The 20,824-nt window shown below is 39.1% G+C and overlaps 1 protein-coding gene across 1 annotated transcript in view; it reads left to right on the top strand.

Moving 5' to 3' along the window:
* The window catches only part of HNF4G (hepatocyte nuclear factor 4 gamma), a 90,239-nt gene that overhangs the window by 32,924 nt on the left and 36,491 nt on the right, over nt 1-20,824 (top strand). Inside the window, exon 2 of the mRNA XM_070392118.1 lies at nt 3,184-3,238. The gene's annotated coding sequence lies outside the window, so the exon portion shown is untranslated. The remainder of the gene's footprint in view (nt 1-3,183; nt 3,239-20,824) is intronic.

Raw genomic sequence — 20,824 nt, 5'->3', positions numbered from 1 at the left:
GGCTCGATCCCCAGTGGGGGGCATGCAGGAGGCAGCCAATCAATGATTCTCTCTTAACATTGAGGTTTCTATCTCTCTCTCTCCCTCCTTTTTTCTCTGAAATCAATAAAAAAAAGTTAAATGAATATTCCTCAGGCACCTTATTTACACTATGCACCAGTGATGTCATTCATTCTCGGTTTACCCTAATCCTCAGCCCCTTAATTTCCCATCATGAGATCGCTCTGTGTTATCCTCAAGTTTTCCTTCTTCCTCATCCCTATATCCAATAGGTGAAGAGGTCCGTCCATTCCAACTCAATGTACCTTTCAAATCCCTCACTCCATTTTATTCTATTAGAAGCTTTTGTTTTTAACCCAGAGTTTTACTTCACAGACCTCTGGAGCTAGTAGCATCCCCACTGGCTACGGGATGAAACCCAGGTGTCTATAGGATGGCATCTAAAGCCCTTTACACGTTGGTCTCTGTTTTCCCGCCCAGGGAACATCCAGCTTCTGTCTCCTCTCCCCACCCACCACTCAAACTAGCGGAATGATGACTTCAAAACTTTTCTAGACAATCGTCTCACTACCTTAGCCCTCACCCCCTGTCTTCTCCACTCAGTGACTCCCTAGTCACCTGCACCCTAGTCACCCTGCACAGTCAGTGCAGATGTCACTGTGCTCTCAGGCTTGGTCTGGCTCACATGCAGGGTCCTCTCCCGGGCTTCTCCCAGCATTCTACTCAAATATCCGTGAGAGAATTTCCTTCTCAGATTCTTTTTAAAAAAAAATATTTTATTGATTTTTTATAGGGAGGAAGGGAAAGGGATAGAGAGTTAGAAACATCGATGAGAGAGAAACATCAATCAGCTGCCTCCTGCACACCCCCTGCTGGGGATGTGCCCATAACCAAAAAATATGCCCTTGACTGGAATCAAACCTGGGACCTTTGAGTCCACAGGCCGACACTCTCTCCACTGAGCCAAACCAGTTAGGGCAGATTCTTTACTTTTGATTATAAAAATTTTTAAAATCCTTATGAAAACCAGATGTCATATATGATTTTAAAAAGAAAAGAAAGTCTGTTCTTCTTTGCTTCAGAGAATATAGTTAATATTGGGGTACTTCTAGTGTTAAGCTTGTTTGCTTCATTTAACAATACGGCATAGGCATTATTGATATTGCATTCTTTTATGATAATCAATTCAGCTGTTTGTCTCTCGCCCTACATCATTCCTTCCTTCTGGAGCCTCTGTTCTTTGTTCACACCATTTCCAGTGAATGGTGCAATGTCTGCAAATAGCAAGCATTTAACTCACAGTTTTGTGAATATTAAATGAAATGGGAACACATTTCTAAGTCTAAATAATTCAACGAACCAAAAAAAAAGTGTAACTAGAATCAATGATAAATTCCGGAAGGGGCAGCGTTTTACTAATGTCAGCGCCTCTTGTTATGTTAAGTATCATCTTTTGGAATCCTGGCCTTGTGACAAGGCGATAGTTATGCTGTAATTCCGTGTTAATCCTATTTTCCACTGTTTTGACCTTGGGAAGGTATTTGCCATAAGGAATCTAGCCATATACGCTGTGAATATTGATCAAATCATGCCACAGGTTTAGCGCTGGTAAAAGATACAAGGAGTTAAATCATTCTAGTTCTTTTTTTTTTTTTTTAATTTCTTCTTTTAAAGACATGTAACTTCTTTGTCTGATCTCCTCATGGTCCTTGTCACAACTGTATTGCTTTTAATCACTCATACACTCCGTGAGTTACTGCACTGCTGGAACCTTAATAATGTTCTAGTTTGTTTGGATGCTCGTCCTGATAAAGTCCCTACAATCTTTCAGTATAATGGGAAGACAATCAAAATAAAAAATGCTTTAAGAGTTCAGGTAGTAGAGCATGCTATTATTTTCACATGGTGCAAGGGTATTGAAATACTGACTTTCATGCTTTTGATTGAGTTTGTGATGAAATCCAAGAAAAATTGAAAATTTGAATTATTCTACTGCCAGTAGGGGCTGTATATCATGAACAGAGAGCAGGCATATGTAACCGACTCTTGTATCATAATCTCAAGAGTGTCAGATTGTCCTCCTTTTGTGTGATTTCCTGTAGGCTGTCTAAGCAATTAATTCATTATATAGCCCTCTTATGTTTGCAGTCACCACATGGAATTTTATAAAAATATAAGATGTTATCCTCAGAGCACACTGTTTAATAGTTAATAACAACGACTTCCTTTGACAGGGTGTTTCAGATTTTTCAAGGTGCTTTCCATTCAATGAGCTCATGTAACTCACTAACCTTCTTCAATAAGCAGTGGAATTGTTATAATTCTCCACCTGTCCCACCCTTTCTGCCTCCTTCTCTCTTATTTCCCCCCCGTTTCTCTTTCTTCCTTTTAAAGAAGGCATTTTGGTGTATGGAAAGAGCACAGAATGTGAATTCAGATATTTAATTAGGTCTTTGCCCCATTAAATTACTTTGACATTGGGCTGGTCAATTTCAGGTTTCTGAAATTTGGTTTCCTAATTGGCAAAATCAGAATAATGCTGATGTCTTCCTCTCAAAGTTGTTAGGATAAAGTCATGTGAAATATGAGGGAAAGGAAAACACACCACATGCCATGTCCCTGTTAGCTTCTTCTAAGGTAACTGGATAATGGAAAGAGAACAGATTTTGGCCTCACTGCTTCTTAATTGGGCACTTACATCAAGTTACCTGACCTTTCTGAACTTCATTTTCCTCATGTGTAAAATGGCCTAATGATTCATATCTTGTGAAGTTGTTGCATGGAAAAAATAAGGTAACATATATGCTTACCCTAACATAGTTCCTGAAACATACCAGTGTAGTATACGCTACCACAAGTACTTTCTCTTTTTCCCTCCTTCCCTCTTAACCATCTCTTTCCTCCCACCTTCTTCTTCTTCCTCCATCTCAACCTTGCATGGCAGAGAAGGTGGGGCACATGATTGCACAATCTTGAGATTTAAAAATTAAAAAAATAGCACTCCGACTATTTTGAACAAAATTCTAAGCTCCAATGAGGCAGGAGATGGGGATCCAAGCCTCCGCCCCCATTTTGTGAGTGAAGATTACTTACTGCCATGCTCTGGAACCTCCAATGAATCCTGAAACCTTGGTGTGGTAGAATTTGAAAACCACTGATGTAGCCCAACCTCCTCTTTTACAGATGAGGACCCTGAATTTGAGAGAAGTTGATTGACTGGCCCAGACTTGCACAGCGGGTAAGTGGTGAGCTAAGGCTGGAATGCAGCTGTTTTTTGCTTTTGCCCAATTGTTCCCCTTACTAAGTGAAGGTACAGAGTGCAAATATGTCAAATTTAAGATTTCTCTCTTAAAGGATATTACAGTTTATTCATGGAGATGGAATTTTGATGTGAAAGATGAGTAAATATAAAGTAGCATGATGTAGCTCTGAAATGGTTGGAGTAAGTAAATACTTCAAGAAGGGAGGAACAAGGAGAATCATTGTCTTTTGAGGATGGATACTGCAGATTCCTTCGGGCAGGGACTTACCGTTTGCTCATTGTCATTTTATCCCTGGCACATACAGAAATGCCTGACTTCCATCAGGGGATTATTACCCACCTCTTTGAATGAATGAACGAACAAATGAATGAATGAGTGAATGACTTAATGAAACATATCATGAATCACATTTAGAAGAAGATCAAGGATTTAGAGAATTAGGCTGTTTGAATAGTGGGTTGCACTTCCCTATTGGGTGATGAAATAAGTTTAGTGGATCATGATTTACATATAAAAAGTTACAGTGTCATTATGTCATGAAAATTGTTTAGATTTACAGGTGACATCGACATAAAACACACATGTACAATTACACTTATGTGTGCACTTGGTCACAATTTAAAATGTATGTCTCACCTTAAGCCATGGTTTTTAGACAAGGGGATACTAGAGTCTCAGGTAGGCATGTGAAGGCTTTGTGGAGAATAGTGACTTAACAGTTTTGCTAAATCAGAGGTGACAAGAATAAAGAAATCAAGATAAAGTTTATCCAGAGGAAACGAAATCCATTGGTTTCTTCAGCTATCGCAGAACCATTGGGAATCCTCTTTGCCTTCTGCTGTCTCCATCCTCCACTCTGAAAGGATTTAACCAAACTACACTTTAGAATGATTAGGAAGATTAATCTGTCAGGAGTGGATAAATTGGACTGAAACTGGGGATCCAGAAAGAGGTTGATGCAAAGGAGGCAGCACAGGGTCAGGAAGTTGTGAGAATCTCCATGGTCAATTAGGGAGACTGAAAAAAAAAAGGCCCCTGGACACAGACTAGAAATGAACCTAAAGAAGACAGCAAAATTCTAAGGAGATGACCTTGGAAGGAAGGGTAAATTTGTCCATTATACTAATGTTACTTGAGATTTTATATAGCTTTGAGCATTTCCCATATTTCATGTACGTTAGAAAGATGAGTATTGAATGAAAACTGATTTGCCTCAAATCCAAATGCCCCTAAAAACTTGCTAAAATGAAAGCTAGAAAAATAATTAAAAAGTTGAAGTATATTCACATCAGTTGAGCCTTTCTTTTTGGTTTGGGTCTATCTGCCTTTCAGAGGAAAATCAGAAGTTAAGAATTATAAATAATTATAATTTAAATTAAAAAGTCATTGCTGAAGTTACTTATTTCAAAAGGAAACTAAGTAATGCCCCTTTGCTGTTTATTAAAGGAAAGCTATGATGGCATTATAGATGGCCCATTAACACGTGTCATATGTGAGTTTACATAATTGAGAGAACATGAACTAAGTGTGTATTTGTGTGTGTGTGTGTGTGTGTGTGTGTGTGTGTGTGTGTTTAATAAAACTGTCTCCAGGCATGGCGAGGTACAAAGGTCCATCATTTAAGCTTCAGAACTAAATAAACATGTGAGGTTATGATTATTTTATTGAGCTTTCTAACTTTATGACACGCTAATGGCTCATGGGTGAGTTATATTGATGAGCACTGGAAACCTACAGCTTCAGTGAGGTTTTCTTAAATTTATTCATTTATTGTTTTTATTTTAAAGTGCCAAAAAGAAAATGCCCAATTCCCAGTCTCATTTTTCATTTACAATAAACCATAGAAATACAATTTGTACTACAGAGAAGGACCTAGATCTATATGTTAAATGAATATAACTGGCAATTCGTCTGCGACTTTCTAATTTTCTTTCGATTTCTAATGCAAATTTGAACTTCTGAGTTTGAGTGTATGTCTCACTGTCAACTTCATTATCAGGCTTATTAGACTTGCTAGGCTGAACTTACTGGCAAAACTAACATGGTTATACTGTGTTAGCATCTGTGACGAGATAACGCAATGAAGCGCAATTTTGAAAAGGTGTTTTTACATATATTGTAATTTTATTCATGCCATATTTTATTCAGAATTTGGGAAGTAGGAATTGCTTTTTGGGTAATCTTTTGTGGGGACTTTCTGGCAACATGTTCCCCAAGGAAAGAGGGCCCGGATGGTCCAGTTCAGGGTTCCCAAATGTGCCAACCATCAGAAGTGGCTTCCCTCCTCTGGGACTGGGCAGAGAGTTGGTTCACAGGACCCACCAGGAGAGAGGAGTAAGTGCCCCCACCAAAGCATTACTACTTCTAATAGTCGAGAGTAGATTTAGCCTGAAAATTAAGCATAAAAGGTTTTTTTGCATTTAATTTTCAATTACAGTTTACATTCAATATTATTTTGTATTAGCATAAAAGTTTCATTTAATGTAGGGGTTGATAATGTGGCTTATCTTTCAAAATAAAAGGAAAGACTTCCTATTTAACATTAGAATTAATTAGACTATCCTTCAATCTACTTGTTTTATCAACATCTTGTCAATTTTACTGACAGCACCTACACTGGGGTTTGTAGAGTGAACCAGAAACATTTGCCAGTGTAGCTTCAAGTATCTTAAATATTTTCTTTTTATAGATTATCCTAAAATTAAAAAGGAAACCGTTCCAGTTGATGCATGCATGTGTTCCCTGAGGTCAAAGCCTACCTTTAAATTTTTTTCTTTTAAACTTTATTGTTGACACTATTACACATGTCTCCCAACACCCCCCTTTGTACACCTCCACCCAGCCCCCACCCATTTGAAAGGATTCTTAGCTTAGTTTTTTTAACCATGGATTTTTAGTGCTAAAATATTTATTAAAAATCACACTATGGAGAAAGAAGTACTGTTGTCTGTTGGATCCTGTATATTTAGAATCAAATCCTTCAAGTCTCTTTATATGTTCAGAAGGGGAAGAACAGTTAATTTCTAGACCAGATTTGGAAACACGTGTACAGGGAGCAGAAAAGCATTCAGTGGCCATTCACGCAAGAGAGAAACTCCTATTTTCTGAGTATGTAAATGTTCTAACTAGAACCTATGTCCAAGCAGAATGAAACCAAACTCCTGGTGCACTTTACTAAAATAAACCAAAACTTTGATTATATTTCTAAAAAAGAGTGTTGATTTAAAATATGTATCCATTTATTTCAAATGAATCAGACAAAAAAAAAAAACGTCCCTAATTTTATCTGAAGTCAGTCAAGAGAAGTTTACTTTCTTTTCCAACACAGATGGGATCCTGTAAGTGGTTTGGATGGCTCAGAGCTCTTTGCACCACTCAGCACCTCTCCTTTTCAGCTGTCCTGTTTACAAGTCAGATGTTCTGTCCTTAAAAAAGAACCGGCCACCTACTGCGCCCAGGGAAGAAGGCTCTGGCTCCTGCCCACAGGGACTCAGCAGCGCTGCCTCTCTTCCCTCTGCCTTTGTTACACTGCCCCCTGCTTCTCAGCCAGTGGCCTTACAGTGTAAATTGTTCGGTTGACTCATTTTACCTGCTCCCTAAAAAATGTACAGTCTGTGTCACTTTTCACTGAAGTTCAGTATCATTGATCTAAAGGTGCTCTTATTAGTGAGGGGAAGGGAGAGAAAAAAAATAAAAGTGCTCTTATTTAATGATAGGTCTACTCTCTAAGGAACATGTTAGCATTTAAGTAGACAGTCGATACTATTTTTAAAACTAGGTGTTAGCAGATATTTCCCTTAAAATTGATCTTAATATCCACTGCAGGATTAAACAGGCTAATTATAAGAGCTTAATAAGTATTATTCATTGTAGTTGCTTAGAACTATGCTCCCTGTGTTAGTATACTTGGCCAGTGATAATGCCCAGCATTGACGAATAGCCAATCTCTTAGTACAATTTTTTATACAGATGACACTTTCATATGAATTATGAAAGTTTCAAAAATAAAGTTAAGAAAGATTCAAGTTAATGAAGCCAAGTGGATAGCCACTTTTCAGAATGTAAATTTTTACTCTTTGGATAAAATGAAAATTTGGGAGATTAACAATATTTTTTTCTTTGACCCAATATAACATTATGAGAAAGTAGTCTCAAGTATACTTAAGAATTTTTATCTCAGCATTTCTTAAAATAGAAATTATTAGAAGCATATCAAATGGTTAAATAGCATGATTAAGTATATTATTATTTATTTTCATTATGAGCATTAAGTAGCCATAACAATTGAAATTTTTAATAACATGTAAAAATTAATGGTAAGTGAAAAGAAGAGGATATACAATATATAATCCATATGATCACAATTATGGAAACTGTCTCTGAGTCAGGAGCTTGAATACTCCAATGCACAAAGCTTTAAGCCAGGGGTAGGGAACCTTTTTTCTGCCAAGGGCCATTTGGATATTTATAACATCATTCACTTAATAGAATTCACTTAATATAAATTTATGTTGCTATGAAAAAAAGCTCCTAGATTTATTAAATGTTGAGTCCCGCCTGATGTTGCCTTGGCAGGGCCAGACCAAATGACTTCACGGCCCTTATATGGCCCATGAGCCAGACATCCCCCACCCCTGCCATCTCAGGGCCCTTTCTGGAATTCTCTTGCTCCACCTCTTTACTTGGCTACTCCTCCCTCAGGTTCCAAACTAAATGTTACTTTCTCAAGAAAGCATTTGCTGATCTTCAAGGTCACTTCAGACCAAAAATGTCCCCCAATGATATGTTTTCACAACACTCTCATTTTTCTTCATAGTACCTGTAACGATTATAATTCATCACCTTGGGTATCTTTTGAATGTCTGTCTTTCTCAGTAGACTAGAAGCTTCATTGAGCAGTAACTGTGTCAATCTTGTTTGCTCAATGCCTGGCCCAGGGACTGGGACACAGAATGAACTCAGTAAACATTTGTTGAAGAAATGAATGAACGAATGGAAGGCACTGTGCTGAGAACCTTTCATGTAATCTTGAGATCCCCCAAAAAAGTATGAAGTAAGGACCATCTTTATTGTATTTTATGGATAAGGAAACTGCATCTTAGAGCAAAAAGATTGTCCAAAGTTATAGAGCCAGTAAGTGAATAGAATTTGAACTAGAAAAATAAACTTATTCTTATATGTACATCATAGTTCCTTATCCCAACAGTACAGTGCCTTCCAATTTAAGGACAGATGTTCCCACACCCCTCAGTATCTCACAAATTCTTAATCTGCTGTAAGGCCTGAGCAATGATTGATGTTTTTAATAATGATAGAATTGGTATTTCTGGAAGGAAGTAGAACCAAATTGAACCCATCTTCCCATTTAAATGATCAAAAGTCACATCGCAATGGAGTTGGTGATTCAGCCTTGTTCAACCTTCCTCAATAGCTAGAGGTGACTTTCTGCTACCCTTGTCTCTGAACCTGCCCATTTCTCTATGCTTACAGTCAATTTAATAGTATAACCTTCTGACTTAATCAGATAAATTATGCCTAATTATTTAGTGCTAAAGCTATGTTTGAGTTTCACAAGACACACTTGCAGAAATGTTTTACTAGATCTTTATCACATAGTTCCAAACAAAAAGGGACTTAAAACTGCTCATTGCTGTTCCAAGATCCAATTCCCATTTTAGCTGATGACTTACAAACGGGAAGTTGACCAATGATTCTATTTAATCAGATCTCTCAATATTGTTGTGAATGACCATTCTGGTAGCCAGATAGTATAAATCTGTCGTGGCTCCTTCTTATATTTACTTGTTATTCTGGAGGGAGCTTGCTGTGGCACTAGGGTTTTCTTAAGTATAAACCATTCCAAAATCACACTGTTATTATAGGTTGCTTTGTCCTCAGGCCCTCTAATATTCCTTTTGGGCTATTGGTCTGCCAACGTGCAGTTAGGGGATTAAAGTAAATCATTTAATCCATGCTGCATGTCACTCGGTAGTATACTTTTGGAAATTGTTTCCACAGAAGCACCAGTGGAAGCAGCCAGTCTGAGATATTGACACTATAGGAAAAACTGACAGCTTACTCCTTATATTGATTCTATTCTTCTCTACAAATATAGACTCCGTTCCCCACCACAGCCTTGTAAGTGGTGACTGCTGAGATTTCTAAATTGCTCTGTAAATTATTTATTGCTTGGACACCTTGTAAAGACCTCTTTTTTTCTTGCCTGACGTGCTTGTGATTGCTCAGGTCTCATATATATTGAAAAGTCTCAATGTGTTTGCTGACCACAGCCTTCTCATGGAGCTCCTTTCCTTCCTACTTTATTTTGAAAATATGATTTGCTCTGAGCTTATTGAAATTGTCTTTTGTCATTCTTATTTCTGCTTTATTCATACAAAATATTATCAGTATATATACTATAGGCCCAATGCACGAAATTAATGCATGGGGGGAGAGGAGGGTCCCTCAGCCCGGCCTGAAACCTCTCGCAATCCAGGACCCCTTGCTCCTAACTGCCTGCCTGCTCAGTCAGTCGCTGGAGATATATATATGTATATATATGTATATATATGTATATATATGTGTATATATATATATATATATATATATTCATATTCCAGACTGAGCACTAGACACAGTCAATTAGCACATTCTCATACTAAAAAGTGAAAGTATTTGAAGGACATTATTTAATGATGGAGGAAGCAGCTTCTGTTAAAATGTTCTTTATCAGAGCAGAGGTACATATTTGATTCAGTTGTACTGATGTAGTGGGATCATTGTTCTGAAAAAAATTACAAATGCTTTTTTTCTGAATTATTCTCATCTCTTAGATTTTTCTTTCATTTTGTGAACCCTGAGTTTTTTAATGTTTATAATTTAAATAATGAAAATGTACTTTGTGTGCAGTAAACAAGCACTTTGAAATTGTGACTGCCTACTTTTAGCTGATTGAAACTACACACACACACGTGAATATTCCACAGAAAGAGATCTGTGTTTAATAATAGGAGTTTCTCCCTCCCCATCTCCCTGGCTTTCTACACCATTAGGCTCCGGACCTGTATACACTTTGTGAATTAGGGATGGAGTTATTTTAGTGCCCTTTATAGTTTGGAAATCCAAGAAGCTACTTGTCTCCTCCATTCCTTAAAATTCATTTGATTATGTCTGAAGAGTATGGATTTTTATGAACTCTTTGACTTGAGGAAAATAACTAGGTCCTTGTAAATAACAGTATTTTTCCTACTATAAAAAGAAATAATAATAATAACGTTACAGTAGTAATAATATCTAACCAAAGAGTTATTGGAAGAATAAATGCACATATTAGATATTTATAATGGTTATGACATTATTAATATATAATTTTTGCTAAAGGATTTATAGTTTTATGATTATATTTGTATATAATACCAATAGATACATGTGGAGAATGAAGAAAATAGACATTTAATAATTGTACATTAGAACCATAGGATCATGTGGGCAGTTGTTTCTAATGATAGAAATCTAAAGAGCATGAAAACATATTTTTAAGATCACTGTAATTCTCAATGAAACGGGAAATACAGATCCATTAGAAGACAAAGCTTTAGATCCATTATGAAGATTTATAAGCAGAGGAAGCCAGCTATATGCAGACAGAATGCTGTGCCAGGTCCGTGCCAGGAGATGGCACAGGACCAATAAGCCATTGTGGACGGTGGGGCCGTTACGGCTTTTCGCTTCAAGGTCTTTTCACTGCCATCCTCTCCAAGCAAGGTTTGCTCCTGGGGAGTGTGGATTTTCTTGGCCATGGCTTTGTGCCAACATATATTGTTTCCTAGGGTAAACAAAAGCTTGGTTAAGAGTACAGAGTTTGACACTGGATAGCCCTATGTTTGTGTTTGGTTTCATGTGGTCAATTCCATAAACCCTCTAAGCCGCAGTTTTCTCTCTGTAAAATAACGATGAAAATGGTGGTCACCTAAGAGCCAGCCTAAGTATTAAATAAGTTGAAATGAAAAGTAACTCAGGGCCTGGCAAAGAGTAATCATCCATTAAATGCAATATATTATTTTTATTAATAATAGTAACAGTAATGTATGGAGTTCTTGGCTTCCAATTAGAGCTGCTGTTAAGACATTCTGTCAGTGCCTGCTGATCTTTTTTCAGTTGCAGTTTACATTCAATATTATTTTTATTTTAAATCTTTATGGTTGAGAGTATTCCAGATGCCTCCCCCTGGTTTGCATTGGTTTCAGGTGTACAGGATAGTGGTTAGAGAATCATACACTTTACAAAGTGCGGCCCAGATATTCCCAGTACCCACCTGGCACCAGACATAGTTATAACAGTAGTATTGATGATACTCCTTTTGCTGTACTTTATATCCCTGTGACTGTTTTTACACTCCTGCCAATTTGCTCTTCTCAGTTGCTTCACTTTTTTCACTCAGCATCCTAATCCCCCTCCCCTCTGACAACCATCAGTTCGTTCTCTGCAACTCTGACTCTGCTTTGTTTGTTCACTTATATTGTTGTTTAGATTCCAAATATAAGTGAAATCATTAGTATTTGTTTTTCTCTGACTGACTTATTTCACTTAGCATAATACCCTCTATGTCCATCCATGCTGTCGTAAATGGTCAGATTTCATTCTTTTTTATGGCCGAGCAATATTCCATTGTACATACATATGTAGCAGCGGCTACTGAATTTTTTTTATTAATGCTCACCCAAGAATATGGTTTTCTTGATTTTGAGAGAGAGAGAGAGAGAAAGAGAGAGAGAGAAAAACATCGATGTGATGTTGTGATATACTGGACAGTGCTCCCACCAACTGAGCAATGGGTACTGATCTTGATCAGAGCTTCCTCTCCATGGTGCCAGGAGAAGCTGATGTGTTGCAGTCATCGTGTGTATTGTGACTAACTTGCTTCTTACAATACTCCACCAAAGTTTGAGGACTGTTTGTTTTATGTTAGAACTGAATCAGTGCTGTGCCTGTAAGAACTCTTACACTTGATTGAAATAAGAACTGAGTTTTTGAATGAGACAGAAATGGGTGGAGTTACAGCCACAGTGCAGAGAACTGCTGACAACCCTGGGCGTGCCTGTGGGAGGGAGCCACGTATGAGAAAAATCACATCATCACAAGCTATAACCCTTGGCTCCGGAAGGGAACTAGTTTCAAGTCAGTAAAACTGAAGTTGGAGATGATCTGAGGACATAAAAATCACTGTAGACTATTTTCAGACTTCACAAGCCTAAATTGCCTCCATAATCCTAAAAGCCAATAAAATTCTGGGCATGATCAGGAAAGAAAACAAAATATAACCTTACCCTTTCTTTATATTAAACAGTAGTATTTCTGCTTTTAAAATACCAGGTGTAGCTCTGGTTATTAAATCTAAGAGAGACACATTCTTAGAACTGGTGTTACTAGGCCAAAGGTATAAGCATTTTAATAGCTCTTGATAGATCCATATCCACCTACATATACACATACATTTTGGAGGAGGGCAGTTTGCATAGTTAACAACTTCATATGAATGTTATTGGTTATTTGCAGCAAATAATGTTATTTACAAAATAAGCTAATTTACTAGGCATAAAGTTATATTTTGAGATTAATGTCCTTTGATTATTACCAAATTTGGACATTTCCCGTATGTTCGTTTTCCATTTATATTTCCCTTTGTCTAGATTGTGTAATTTTATTTTACTGATGATGATTTGTTTATTAGGTTCTTGATGTTTTTATTACAAATTAAAATGGCCTCATAGCTTATATGTACCTAACCCTCGGTTCTAATAAAGTGAGTTATGAACTGTGGAAGCTAGTTCGAGACTGTCGACTTCTATCATGTTGTGATTTTGAATTACACCTATTTCATTTGGTGGTTCATGCGTAGAAAGGAGGGTGGATATTTCTTAAGTCCACTCACTAACGTAGTGGTTTTAGAAATTTCTACTAGGATCTGGGATACACTCAACTCTTAAACACTTACTATGACAGTCACTGAGGAATTTTCTTTTCAGGGGATTTTATCAGTAGTCTCTTAGGGTTTAGAGAGAAGATCTCTGTTTATCTATGCTGACACTTTCTAAAAATAGGTGAGCTGTGGAGTGCAGGTACTGCTTTGACTGGTTAAATTTGATGTAGTTACTGATTTCTAAACCTGATTCTCCTGCTATCTTGTTGGTGAACTTTTGACAGGTCACTTTAACCTCTTCGTCTCCTCAACTGCAAATGAGGCGCTAGCCTGAGATGTCTCTGGGCTTCATGCCGGCTACGCCTTTCTGATTCATAGGATGCATTTCTTGCTTCCAAATACACCTTTGGGATTTCCAAATGAATTTGAGGTTGTTCATGGTCAACGATGAGTTGGCTTCTCTATCCCAGTCTATAACTTTTCTCCCAGCACAAAGCAAAACAGTACCAAGGTTTCAAAAGTCTGGAACCCCCAAACCACAGTGTACTCAAATGATACTCACTCACCGAAATATGGACAAAGTTAAAGTGAAATGCGCAAGAACGTTGTTTGTTTTTCCTTGCAGCCTCTCTGATCGGCTTCACTGTCTTGTCACTTGAAAACAGATGCAAATGCACCTGATGCTAGAGAGAGTGCTGTTGCAGCTCCAGAATATTATTTACAAAAAGTAAAGATACAGGCCTTGCGAATGTACATATTTGAGGGTTCTTGCCACTTTTTCATGTAGTTTAAAAATGGTCTGAGGGAGAATGTGATGAATCCATTTAACTCTCAGTTACATTTTAAATATTTTGTAGATACATGGACTTTGAATAATTAACTCTGCTTAGGACTCAGTGATTGAAGTGGAATGACCCTTGACAGTCTGTCTGTAATAACTAACACAGTGCATTTTAATTATTTTCTTAATTAGGAAAAGACATCCCCAGAGTTTAACATTCTTGGAGGTAGAATTGCATTTTTAAAATTGGTCCATTTTACTAATTTTTCTCTCCTAGTGAAAATGAGATATTTTACATTTTAAACATCTGAATGTTCTTTTAGAAATGATTATGTAAATATTTAAGATCAGGCATATATTATAGACAATTGTACCGTTTTTTCTACCACAGCATACATTGTTCTGGTCTCTTAGAAACTGTAGAGCCAGGCTCAAAGTTATATAATAATAGGTCTGAAAATAGAGGATTTAGTGATTTTTCTAAGAATCTGAGTTTGAAAGTTGAAACAAATACTAAACTAATTCCATAAACATAAAAGTTCAGTTTATAAGATAGCAAGAATGAAATCTATCTTTAAAAAAATTTACAAGCAGCTTTGGTAATTATTAAATACAAAGTTTAGTAAGTAGGGAACTCTTATCCTGCATTTGAAGTAGCTGTTTATCTTGAACTCTCATTTTATTCTTTTCAATAATGCTGTACTATAGTGTATCTCTGATTAATATTTAAATGTACATGGATAAAAATAGGTAACATAATCAGAGAAAATAATTAACAAGCCACCTCATTTTCATATCCCTTAATTCCTGCAAGGTAGCAGATATCTTGATTACTAGATTATCATTCCCTTTGACCTGCTTTCTAATTCAAATTAGATTTCCTGATTGAACTAGAACAGGCTTGTTAAGAAACTGTCCGTTTCCGCTGTATGTTTTGGCTACTTGGTCCTAAATTAGTTGACTGTATATTTATGTGTTTTTCTATTCCATTCTTTTGATCTATATGTCTGTTTTTATGCCAATATTATACTGTTTTAGTTACTATACATTTGTAATATACTTTGAAATAAGGGAGTATGAAATCTCTAGCATTTTCTTTTTTCTCAGGATTGCTTTGGCTATTCGAGGTCTTTTTTTAAAATATATTTTTATTGATTTCAGAGAGAAAGGGTGAGGGAGGGAGAGAGAGAAATATCAATGATGAAAGAGAATCATTCATCAGCTGCTTCCTGCATGCGCCCCACTGGGGATCGAGCCCACAACCCAAGCATGTGCCCCGACTCGGAATTGAACCTGGGAACCCTCAGTCCTCAGGCTGATGCTCAATCTGAGCCTAATTGGCTAGGGCTATTCGAGGTCTTTTGTGGTTCCATAGAAATTTTAGAATTGTTTGTTCTATTTCTGTGAAAAATGCTATTGGAATTTTTATAGGGATTGCATTGAACCTATATATTGCTTTGAATAGTATGAATATTTTAACCCTATTAATTTTTCCAATCCATGGGCATAAAATATATTTTCATTTATTTGTGTCTTCAGTTTCTTTCATACATATCTTATAGTTTTCATTATACATCTCTCTCTTTGTCTCTGTCTCTCTTTCCCTATTGCTATTCCCATCTATACCTATAGATTCTGTATGTCTATATATGTGTGTATATATGTGAATTTTATTCCTATGTACATAATTGCAACCAGGAGGATGAGATTGCCAAACTTAAGAGCATAAGAACTGAAACAGCAAAGATCTCACTGAAAGAACTGAGTAGAAGTGATTGTAGGATTGAAAGTTCACTTGAAGAGACACCAAACAGAAAATTCAAAGAGTGTATTAACAGTGTGTTTTCAATGATACTAAATAAAAATCATGACCTTTTGGATGAAAATTATCTTTTAAAATGTCTGTTGCATATCTATTTAAAGTTATAGTTCACTCCATATCTCATGCTGTTTCATATCTCCCTTGCCAATACTTAGTGATTAATTAACTTTGAAAGCTATAAAAGCTGTATTTGTCAGACTTCCATGTAAAAGATTCTGCCCAGGAATTACAACTTCTATGCTTCTGTATTAGTTCATCAATTAAACAACTTGTTATACACATATTACTGCCTTACTCATGGGATAGTGGGTTCATATGATGTATAAGAGGTTATGTCTGAATAGTTTAGTGTATACCAGAATATATTTATACAAACCTTTATTTTATAATAACTTTAAATAAATACATCTACACTAATAAAAGACAAAGATGCTAATTGGCCGTACCTTCACTATACTCATCAGCCAATCAGAAGAGTATGCAAATTAAACCAACAAAGATGGCCATTAAATTTGCATACTGCAGGCAGATCCCACTGCGCTGCCCCACCCGGGGTGGGCAGCAGACCCACCCCAGAGTGGGATCCGGGCCTGCTGTGTGTGGGGCGGGATGGGTGGGGTGGGCGGCAGGGAGATCCCGAGCTGCTGCCCGCCCCAGCACGGGATCCGGGCCTGCCGTGTGCGGGGCAGGGCGGGCGGCAGTGTGATCCCGAGCCGTCGCCAGACCCAGCACAGGATCCGGGCCTGCCATCTGTGACCAGGGGAGACGGGGCAGGCACCGCGGGATCGGGCCTGCCATCTGCCACCAGGGGAGTGGGCCTAAGCCAGCAGGTGGTTATCTCCCAAGGGGTCCCAGACTGTGAGAGGGCACAGGTTGGGCTGAGGGACCCCTCCCCTCCACCCCCCCCCCCCCCCCCCGCGGCAGTGCACAAATTTTTGTGCACCGGGCTTCTAGTGTTTAAATAAACACGTAATGATTAGACAGTTCTATGTAATTTCCAAAAGGCTTGATGAAGCCTATTATCACAGTTGATCTTGGTAATTTTCAAAATACTTAAATACATAATCACTATTGATTCTCATTTAAAATATGTTGAATTTTAAGTGAGGACACATGGCCTAGGTTTCTCCACCTCAGCATTATTGACATTTGACCTAGATAATTCTTTGGTCTTAGTGGGTGCTCTGTCATTGCAAGATGTTGGCAGTGGTCCTGACCTGTACCCACTAGATAGATACCAGTATCACCCCTCTTTCTCAGTTGTCAAAATAAAAACACATCTCCAGATATTTTCAAGTGTCCCCTAGGGAAAGTCATCCCTCACGGAAAAACCGCTGCTATAGTTAGAAGGTTTTCCTAATATGCCACCTAATCTAGATGAAGTGATATTTCAAGAGTGATCTGCCATATAAGTTAATGTAAAGCTGGGAATATGCCAGGCCCACAGAGGGGGAAAAGCTTTCACTGGAGTTTGGTTACTTGTCTAAGTAGCTGGACAAAGGGAACTGAAGCGTACCACAACACAGATGGCACAAAAGGAAAAGCAAAGCTTTTGGAACCAGAAAAAACTGTGTTGAATCTCAGCTTTCTATAAATTATTCAAAGAAATAGGAACCTCCTTGAATCCCCGGGATGATCAATCTTCTATCTCATGCTTTTTCCAGATGCTAATTCTGCCTTTTAGAACCAAGGAATTGGGACATTATATTTCTATCATTATCTGATAGGCTCTCTAAGTAGCCTCTAACTCCATTGCTGAGATGGCTACTTCTTATAGAAAAAATTTAAATCATTTATTTCCCTTTTTTTTGACCTACTACTAGATATATACTAAACTAATTGTTTCAATATTTTGAACCCTAGGGATGAGCAGTAGTTGAAGATGTGAGGAGGTACCTGTGTGTGTATGTTGAACATGTGAGGGAGCTTCTATACTAAGTAGTGCTACATAAGTGTACACATGGGACTACTGAACCCTGGAACTCATTTCTTAAAACCTCCCCAAAGCCCATAATCTTGAAGAGAGCCTTACATTTAGTAAAAAACTTACCAAGACACTTCATTAACATTTACATTGATTATAATGATCAGAAAAATAATTCTGTATCATTTTTCTTAGAAATATCAATAATTGTCACTTCTCTAAGAATATTCTTTTTTTTTTTAAATGTGGTTTTATAGATTTTAGAGGGAGGGATAGAAAGATAGAGACATAAAGAGATCAACCAAAGGACTTGTATGTATGCATATGAGCATAACCAATGGACACAGACAGTAGGGGGGTGAGGGCATGTGCTGGGAGGTGGGGGCGGCTGGGGAGAGGTCAATGGGGGAAAAGGAGACTTATGTAATACTTTAAACAATAAAGAATTTTTTTAAAAAAAGATAGAGACGTAGATGAAGGAGAAACATTGACCAGCTGCCTCCTGCACCCTCCTACTGGGGATCAGGTCAGCAACTCAGGCACGTGCCCTGACCAGGAATTGAACTGGTGACCTCTTGGTTTGATACTCAACCACTGAGGCACACTGGCTGGGCTCTAAGAATATTCTTAGTGTACTGATGTATGTTGTATAATGAAACATTTAATGGGAGACACTTTATATGGGCTGCCTTGAATTCTTAGTAATAGTGATATTTCCTTAAGATACAATCTTTTAGCAGATTAAATTTTTGACTCTTTATTGAAGTATCTACACTAATAAAAGAGAAACATGGTAATTAGCGTACGACCGCTACCCTTTTCATTGGCTAATCAGTGAGTATATGCAAATTAACTGTCAGCCAAGATGGCGCCAGCAGCCAGGCACTGAAGCGAGCATGAGGCTTGCTTGCTGCGGACTCCAATGTTCCCCGCCTCACTTGCCGGCCTCTCAGTTGCAAGTCTAAGCAACTATGTACTATGTTGCAAATAAGAAGCTAAACAAAACCCCAGAAACCAGCCAGACTGAAACCCAGCCGGACCGAAACATTGTATCGATGTTTTCAGCAGCAAGGCCTCAGAGCTAAAGCTGGCCCAGAATAAAAAAAAGAAAAGAAAAGAAAACAAGGAGCGGTTGGAAGCTTTAGTCACTCGCCAGCCGGAAAACAGCCCTCAGCCCCTCACCCAGACTGGCCAGGCACCCCAGTGGGGACCCCCACCCTGATCCAGGACACCCTTCAGGGCAAACCAGCCAGCCCCCACCCATGCACCAGGCCTCTATTCTGTATAGTAAAAGGGTAATATGCCTCACGGCACCGGGATCAGCAGAGCAGCGAGGCTCCTGGCACTGGGATCAGCTGACAGGGGGCAGTGCCCAAACCCCCTGATCGCCCTGCGGCTCTGTGTGTGACAGAGGGCGGGGCCACAACCTCCCTATCCGCCCTGCTCTGTTCGTGAAAGGGGAAGGCGCCCCAACCCCCTGATCAGTCCTGCTCTGTGCCTGATAGGGGGGAGCTCCCCAATCCCCTGATTGCCCTGCGGCTCTGTGTTTGACAGGGTGCAGCACACCAACCCCCTGATCGGCCCTGCTCTGTGTGTGACAGGGTGCGGCGCCCCCCCCCCCCATGGGCCCTGCTCTGTGTGTGATAGAGGGTGGCGCCCCAACCCCCCTCCATGGGTCTTGATCTGTGTGTGACAGGGTAGAGCCATAACCTCCCCATTGGCCCTGCCCTGAGTGTGACAGGGTGCAGCGCCCTGCCCTACTCTGTGTGTGACAGGGGGCGATGCCCCAACTCCCCTATCGGCCCTACTCTGTGAGTGACAGCGGGGAGCTCCTCAACCCCCTGATTGACCCTGCTCTGTGTGTGACGGGGGGAGCTCCCCAACCCCCTGATCGACCCTGCTCTGTGTGTGACAGGGTACGGAGCCCCAACCCCCCGATGGGCCCTGCTCTGTGAGTGACAGGAGGCAGCACCCCAACCCCCTAATTGGCCCTGCTCTGTGCGTGACAGGGGGTGGCACCACAACCTCCCCATCGACCCTGCCTTGAGTGTGACAGGGGGCAGTGCCCCAACCCCCCAATCGGCCCTAGCCTGAGCGTGACTGAGGGTGGCATTGTAACCTCCCAATCCGCCCTGCTCTGTGCATGATGGGGCGGCGCCCCAACTCCCCAATCGGCCCTGCTCTGAGCCTGACCAGGGGCTGCACTTAGGGATTGGGCCTGCCCTCTGCCGCCTGGCCCGGGAGCATGCCTAAGCCAGCAGGTCGTTATTTCCCGAGGGGTCCCAAACTGCGAGAGGGCACAGGCCTGGCTGGGGGACCCCCCTCCCCCCGCCCCCCGAGTGCACAAATTTTTGTGCACCGGGCCTCTAGTAATATAGATAAAGAAAATTACACATATCTTAAGTGTATAGCTTGATAAAGTTTCACAGCTATACACTCCCATATATCCACAGATTAAAATTTGAACACAAAAATCTGAGTATTTCTGAAAAACCTATGGTGGACACACATTTCACATGGGTTGACTTTCTTTTAATATACTTATTAAATAAAAATTTATGGTGTACATATATACACAGTATATACATTATAAAACCTAGATACAGTAAGGAATATGAATAGCTAGGTAAGATTATAACTGGAAGGAATTGCTGTGAATTTGGTAGACGTAGTAAAAGGAAACCCAAGTCAACAGTTTAAAACATTCCATAATTACATGCCCAACCTCTTCTTCAGTGGGAGCGAAGACTCAAGAAATTACAAGATGAGACTGGTTAAAATGGTCATCATGAAAAATGTTTGATCATTTTGTATCATGAGTAGTTTTGAAAACCTTCCCTATGTATTTATGTCTACAAACTGTATGCTTTTTATGTTGTCACAGTCATTATATCTGAATGATAGCACTAGAAAATAGTATTTTAGGAGCAGTAGCCTGCATACAGAACAGAGTGCACATGATGGTATGGATGAACAGGAGGAAGCAGTAAGTGAAAGGACTGGGACAATGGCCCACACAGGGAGTGATTTCATCTGTATTAGGAAAATTATGGGAATGAATAGGTAGGGACAAGTAAGAAATGTTTACTTAGGATGAACCAATATGACTTGATTA

Source organism: Myotis yumanensis, unplaced genomic scaffold (genome assembly GCF_028538775.1).
Source record: "Myotis yumanensis isolate MYYU_CA2020_CCGP unplaced genomic scaffold, mMyoYum1.0.hap1 SCAF_15, whole genome shotgun sequence".
NCBI classification, from domain to species: Eukaryota; Metazoa; Chordata; class Mammalia; order Chiroptera; family Vespertilionidae; genus Myotis; species Myotis yumanensis.
The sequence above is the reverse complement of the archived record's forward strand: the minus strand, read 5'-3'. Positions and strand labels throughout refer to the sequence as shown.